General features: G+C 38.1%; 1 long non-coding RNA gene across 1 annotated transcript; it reads right to left on the reverse strand.

Moving 5' to 3' along the window:
• Window positions 1–611: 611 nt before the first annotated feature.
• Window positions 612–7,331, reverse strand: LOC139963883 (uncharacterized). The gene is made up of 4 exons (XR_011791786.1): window positions 4,698–7,331; window positions 2,829–2,948; window positions 2,200–2,363; window positions 612–1,339 (listed from the first exon to the last, which is right to left on the reverse strand). It is a non-coding gene; the product is annotated as an uncharacterized lncRNA (long non-coding RNA).
• Window positions 7,332–7,505: the final 174 nt, after the last annotated feature.

Below are 7,505 nucleotides of genomic sequence, written 5' to 3' on the forward strand. Positions count from 1 at the left end.
TCACAAGTAAGAGAACATGAGTATTGATCCCGTCCTTTAAATATTGGCGTCCCTCCATAACTTGTTGTTGCAATCCAGCTCGCAGTACCTGCTCCCAGGGGCTCAAACATTTTCTGTACAGTGGTCTCCCTAACATTTCGATCTAATCGGAATTTACATGGTGGACAATATAGAAGGCTGGACTTTGTGACCTTTGTATGTAGCTAAGGGCCTAACGTAAGATTGTAGCCTACATTTGCGAACATGCTAGGATTTTTTTCTTCAAAAAAGAACAACTGTCTAAGTAGCATATTGTTTCCACAAAGTTCGAGCTAATTTGAGGAATCAAGTGTTTCTTTATGTAAACTGAAAGGTATTTTGACGATAAAATCAGGATTTCGTCGAAACCTCGTACTATAACGCGGGTACCCTTTGCGCGAGTAAATGTTTTGGGTGTACAAGATGGCGCGAGCGACCATCAAATAGCACAGCGTATTGTTGTCGCAGGTGCGATATGGCTCCTATGTATTAATTTCTGTGATGTGTAGCTATGCTTACTGTTAGTTGGGGGAGAGTGGAAAATACCACAGAAAAAATACGTATAGAATCCATTTCGCATCTGCTGACAACAACCCAGATAACATCATGCTAGCGGTCCACCGGCGGCCCGCCAGCTGCACCACTGGCGGTCCACCGGCGGGGAAAGCCGGCGGAACGCCAGAGATTTGGCCGGCTTTAATCCGGCGGTCCGCCGGCGACTACGCCAGAAGACCGCCGGAGAAACGCAAGCTTACCACCGGAGTACCGCCAGTGTTCCGCTGAATTTCTGTCAGAGAGAGCCACTGGCTATCCGCTAGCTAATATCCAGTGTTCTGGCGACCTGCTAGCCCAAATCTGGTATTCGGCCAGCAACCCACTAGGCAGAGATCTTCACATGAATTGCTAACCAAATATCTGTGTTCCGGCAGGAAACTGTCCGTCAAATATCTGGTTTTGTCCCAGCACATTGTCAAGGGAAAGCCAGAAAGAGTGCCAACTCGTTTGTGGTGTACTACTAGAACAGAGCTATTGGTCTACCTGCAGATTTTACTGAATTACACATGCGGTTACATATGAAGAAATAATGACTAACACAGTGAAATTAGTTGCTACCTTTTTATTACGCCTATAAATTACAAAGCGAGAAAATGAGTTCCAGCGTTAAATATTCCAACAGCACTAAAGAAATTCACTCGTCAACTGTTTGTGGTGTAGTCCGAGATTATCGCCCTCCCTCACAACCAGATGCACCCTTCAGAAATCTCACCACCGCCGCCTGAATATCAGATGAAGTCTATTGTGCAGTTCCTCCGTACAGCTTCTGTTAATACGAAACACATTACACAAAACATTACATAAAAGATTGCATTCTACACAAGCAATAAAATGAAGCCAATAATTGGTTCCCGATACTCATAGCTTGAACAGTTACTACTGTTCATGTTCCACAACCGTGCATCAGTTACTACTGTACTGTGCTCGTAACACAGTAACATGTGTTACACGTGGCACGTGGCAAGTTTTTTCTATTTGCAAATTTAAAAAAATAATAATACTTTTAAATTTTAAAATTTAAAACATTAAAAAAATTAAATTTAAAATTTTTTAAAATTACTGCAAATTTTCACCTGTCTGACTCTTAGTTCAACGTGTCACAGCTTTCTGATAATTACTGTGCCAACTGTAACACTAGCTATGAGTATCGGCTGGGGTCCCATATTATGATCACAATTGGTTAAACTACATTATTCACATTTTCACACATTTACCATTTTTTCCGTGATATACGAAATATTTCCTTTGCCTTTGACAGTCACCTTCTTTCATTTTATACTGAACACATGCATTACTGTTGCAAATCCAGGTCCCATCAATTGGGAAATTGGATGATAGAAAGTGACAATGAACTGGTCAATAAAGTCATATGGAGAATAAACTTTAAAATCAATGCTGAATGCTGCTTTACAACTGCATCTGAAACAACACATCTTACATCAACATATATTTGTAGTAAATTTTTTAAATGACCAGAATTCAATATAAATTAAAGCAAGAATTCTCGTTGATGGGATGTTGCATTGAAAAGTTGGCCGATCCATGAGTCAAATGCACAACCCCCTCCCCACAACTCAAGATTCTCTTCACTGCTGCTGAAAACAAAAATGACACATATAAACTCACTTTCAATTATGTATTTCATACATGTAGCTTCGCAAAGGCTGTTTTCCCAGTGGTACATATGTCCAGTTCAGTGTGGTAGCAACTGCATTTGCCAATACATCACTCAGGATTCTTTTAACGCACTCCTTCAACGTGTTGCCACCAAGAATTGATAGTCTTTTCATCTTGAAACAACAAAAAGAAAGAAAAGTTAATCAGAAACCATTACAATAATTATTATACAAACAGAAATATTCAAGTAATTCTATTTCATCCCACACTTTGGCATCTTTTGCTAATTTCTTATCAATATTTTAAGAGGAACTAGCAATGCAGTGCTGCAATGTTCCTTTCTGGGTCCAGTCAAAAACAAGTTTGATTTAACAGCCCACTTTTGTAGAATGCACCGCAATGTAAAATCATTTCTGGCCAAACTCTTGTTACCTAAATGCTTTCATATCTGTTACTACCTTAGAGTTTTAATTGTCTCCCAGGAAAAGGAAATTAGTCCCTCAGGAAATATTTTAATTTTGTACAGACCACTGACACAATAAAACCTGACTTGGTTTCAAATTTATAATGATAAACTAACATTACACTCTGGAAAACTGTTTTCTGATTACTTTCCTTACACTTTTAAACTGACTCACCAAATATCTTTCCAAAGCCTTGTTTGTTTCAATAGAGTCATCCAGGTTATTAAATTTCTCCAAAGATCCCACAGGAATAGCAATGCGCTGGCTTCTAACTTAGTTCCTGAAAATCCTTATCTGGAAAAATTGATAAATTGTGATTAAATCTGCTGACCCCATCTTCCTCAAAAAACAACAACAACAACAGCATACTTTGGTGTTTCCATACTGCAAAGTCAACAGTAAATAAGTTCACAACAACATATTGTGCAGGAGAGGAATGGCTATCTGTCGCTTCTTTATATACTTAGAATCCTTTCACTATTAACTTCAACTGTGTCATCATGCAGCTCAAAGTTGTTATCATTATTGCATGTTTCTTGTAAAATAGCGATTTTGTATTCACCTCATTTTGTATTTTCCTTGTTTAGTTCGCCCAGGGATTTCACAAAAAGTCATTTTTTTTTCTGTAAATCTACTGCAAAAACAACAACCTAGAGCTCTTCATTCTGTATTCATTACTTACAATGGGCATCACCCCTTCAATTGAAATGTTTTTTTTTTTGGAGAACTTCCTACAGTGTCCTTATATAAGGTCAAATTTACATCATCAAATACAGACATATCATTTTATTTGTTACTTTGTCTGCAGAGATTTTTAAACATAATAACGACTGGTAATTACCCTCCTGCTTGCCCAAAGTTGTAATTACTTTCATTGCCATTAAATTCACCTGGGAATACAATAGAGGGGCAAATTGAACCTAAGCTACCTTCACCAACTGTGCTTTCAATGATTTATTGCCAAGGAATTTAAAACAGTTCTCCCCGCAACACTGTAAACTTTTAACCCTTTAAAGTAACTTTCCATAGAGTTAAATAGTGGCATGTAGTACAGACATAGCATAGAGGCAGTTCAGCTATTGGGCAAATAAACTTTACTTTAACTGAGGATCACTTCAATGTAGGCAGTTATTTTCTTGGAAATCATGCGCAGAATGATTCACCAGAAACTGAGCACATGGAATAGACCCAATGCAAATATTTCAAATTGACAGTAGCCAAGACAAAAAGCAACAAAAAGAGATAAGGCAGCCACAATTTTTTTAGAAGCCTAGAGGCTATAAATATGAAATATTTTTCATTATCGTGTTGGTTGGTATCACTATACTCCACCGGAGTACTCATAAACTATAATGACGATGATCTATTGTTCTCCAAAATGCTTAATTTGTTACATAAACTTTGAAGCCTAAGCACTAAACATGAAATCCAAAAAGATTTAACCACCAACCCATTCCTGATATTTGAAAACAACCATAGGTCTACTTATATTATTATTATTAATAAGGTTTTAAAAAACAGTACATTATTTCTTAAAAGTTATGGATGACCATGATTTTTCAATACTGTAACATACCAAATTATTCAAATCTAGGCCTAGCCTAGTAGTACTAGTGTACTACTACTACTTAGTAACTAGTATAGTAATATATATTTCAGAATATGATATTTAAAATTAGGGGGAAACCTTCCATAGTCATCTAGTAATATTTACAGTATTAACCTTCTGCAGATAATATTTTTCTTCTAATACAGTGAGCAAACAAATTTTTCGGCATAACATTGCATAACCTAGCTATTATACAAACAACGGTCATTAGTTTACCTTTATGTGTGGTCGTTATTGCTCAGCCTAACACAATTAACACCTACAAATGTATGCTAGGTGAAATTTATACACCGCGAAAGGCTTCTCATTAAGCGATTCATTCTAGCCTAACGCTAGATTACGTCTAAGTTTATTTAAAAAATAGTCACTTCAAATACTTGCGAAATCAATTATGTACAACTGTCAACCCTCAGTAAGAAAACACAGGTACATACCTCTTAAGCAAATTTGTATCTGCAGACTGCAAGTACTTTCAAAAGAATAGATCAGGATATCCGACATCGAAAGAGTTGTAACGCACTACGAAAGCGACCGCTTTTCAAACTAGCTGCTATATTTGAGGACACTGAGCATTGCGGTTTAACGATTGGATGCCAGTTATACTAGACTCGTTCGATCAGTGAAAAATGTTTTCTGAACTGTTTTCTCTCAACTACGCTAAATTGTTGAATAATAAATACTTCTTTGGATAGTTGAAATTTATTAAAGTATTTGGATATCGCTTATAATGTTATTGCTCAATATTTATTTCAGAATTTGAATTTGTTGAAAATATCATTCTGTAAGTGTTCCTGTGGTTAAGGGTATTACCCGCCCATTTTGCCCAAATGCTTGCCAACATTTCTTCATGCGGTATCCGTCAGACTCGTTCGATCAGTAATTTGTTTTGTTTTCCCTTCAAATATTATGTAGTGTATGATAATATATATTACATTGGATGGTATGCAAAATTTAACTACTTTGAATTAGCTCAATCTTTAGTTACCTTATAGTTATTGGAGAATATAGGTTTTAGGAAAATGTTATTCTGTTTGTGCCAGTGTGGTAAGGTAACTTCCCGCCAAATCAGCACAAAAGCTATACAATATTTCCTCCGGCGGTACTGCTGTCGGCATTCCGCTGTAATATCTATCGGTCCGTTAGCGGACCACCAGCGGTTGCCTAATTACGTATTAGCCCATGCAGCCGCACCTAAACCTGGCCTATACTAAGTACACAAAATCCAAGTATTCTTAATTTTTCTCCCCACAGGAACAAATATATACAAAAAGCACAGGTAAAATAGTTTAATAGAAACTCATCTTTAACTAAACTTCCATATAGAGACGTAAGATTTTGGACAGACCCGATGGCCAATGTGTATGTGAGCTTGTGTAAATTGCTGAATGACTTTCATAACATACTATTTGTGGGAAATTTTCTACGGCGGTACGCTGTCGGTCAGCTGTCGGAATTCTGCTAGGTTTCTCCAAGCAACAATGTCTATCGGTCCGTTGGCGGACCTCCAGCGTGTAACCGCCGGCTTTTTTACGAAGTCGATACGCTGTTGGTCCGCTGTCGGCAATACGCTGGGTTTTTCCAAGCAGCAATATCTATCGGTCCGTTGGCGGACCTCCAGCGTTTTACCGCCAGCGTTTTTACGCCAGCGGACCGCCAGTGTGATGCGTACTGGGAACACGCTTTGCGGCTATTAGAAGGTCACTCGCGCCATCTTGATAGACCAAAAACAAATGACTTGTGCATATTTTAAAGTAACGACTTCGGTTGATTACATCCTATATCTTTGTTCAGTTAAAACCCCATTTCAATTTCTTGAAACCCTGAAAACGTCATTAAACGTGCAGCATACTTCTTTAGATAATACTGTTAAGTGTTTTTACTTGTCAGCAGTAGGCCTACAGATCGAGCAGCAACAAACTGTTTCGTGGAACCATTTTTGGTTTCGATGAAATCGTAACCTATGCATTCATGCAGGCGGAGAGTGTGTGTATGTGTGTATGTATGTATGTGTGTGTGGGTGTGTGTGTGTGTGTGACGCCTGGCTTGTAAACACGGTATCTCAAGTAGGGAAGCTTGGACCACTCTAATATTTGGTGTACATGAGTACCACATTGAGTAGATGTGCCCTATTTTTTGTGGTGCCTGTGAAGGTCACCAAAGGTCAGTTAGAGGCCAAAAACCAAAATATTAAAACAAGCAATAACTCCCATTGACAGGATCCGATATGGTTGATATTTTGGGACCAGTTGTAAATGGGGTAAGGGATCGTTTCAAAACATAACGGTCATGTGATTCAAGGTCAACAAAGGTCAAGCAGGGGTCAAAAACTAGTATTTTTGCAATAACTTGAGAACCAAATGTCCGTGAAGGTTGGGAGTTACGCTATTGTAATCAGGAAGTCGACCTGCATTTAGGTGACCTTTGACCTCAGGTTGACCTCCGGTGACCTTTATCAGTTTTTTGGGTTATTTGAATTTTCGTGGCCATAATCGGATCTCAAAGGTACCTTCCGATCAAAATGGTCCATAGTTGACCCCTGTGCGACCTTCGTGTGCGAAGTTATCAGAGGTCAATGTTTTTGTTTTTTAATAAGTACAGTTAGGATAGTCGCACAGACTTGTCATGTTGCTTTTTGGAATCAGCGTGTCAAACTACATCTGACCGCGAGGTCAAAAGATCAAAGGTCAAATCTTAAAAAATATGCTCATTTTTGGAGATACGGGGCAAAACAAAACAGAACAAAGATAAGTTTGAAAATTTGTTGACATATGATAGAGCTTTTTGTGCTGAATATAGGAAACCAACTCCCGCTTCAATCGGACACCCAGTTCTCAAGTTATGAGGGGCCAAAGGTTGGTTTTGATACATTTCTAGCAATAACATTATGTGTGAACATTGTAGGCCAATCAAATTTTAGGACAGAGTGCACCTCATCAAGAGGAACATTTTTAATAAAAATCATCAGGTCATCCAAGGTCATTCAAGGTTGATTATGTGCAAAAAACTGCCAGCTTATGCTAATTTTTGCAACAACTTCTAGTCACGAAGTCCAACATGGCTGGTATATTAGGACAAGTTGTGAATGAAGTAGGGACATGTTTTCAAAAATAACCGTGATGTGATCCAAGGTCACTAAAGGTCATTTATGGGTCAAAATGTGTTTTTTTTCCACCATAACTTGTGAAACTACCACTGACAGGGTCCCACATGGATGATAATTTGGGACTAGTTGTGAAATGGGG

The sequence above is a fragment of the Apostichopus japonicus genome, chromosome 22 (genome assembly GCF_037975245.1).
Source record: "Apostichopus japonicus isolate 1M-3 chromosome 22, ASM3797524v1, whole genome shotgun sequence".
Lineage (NCBI taxonomy): Eukaryota > Metazoa > Echinodermata > Holothuroidea > Aspidochirotida > Stichopodidae > Apostichopus > Apostichopus japonicus.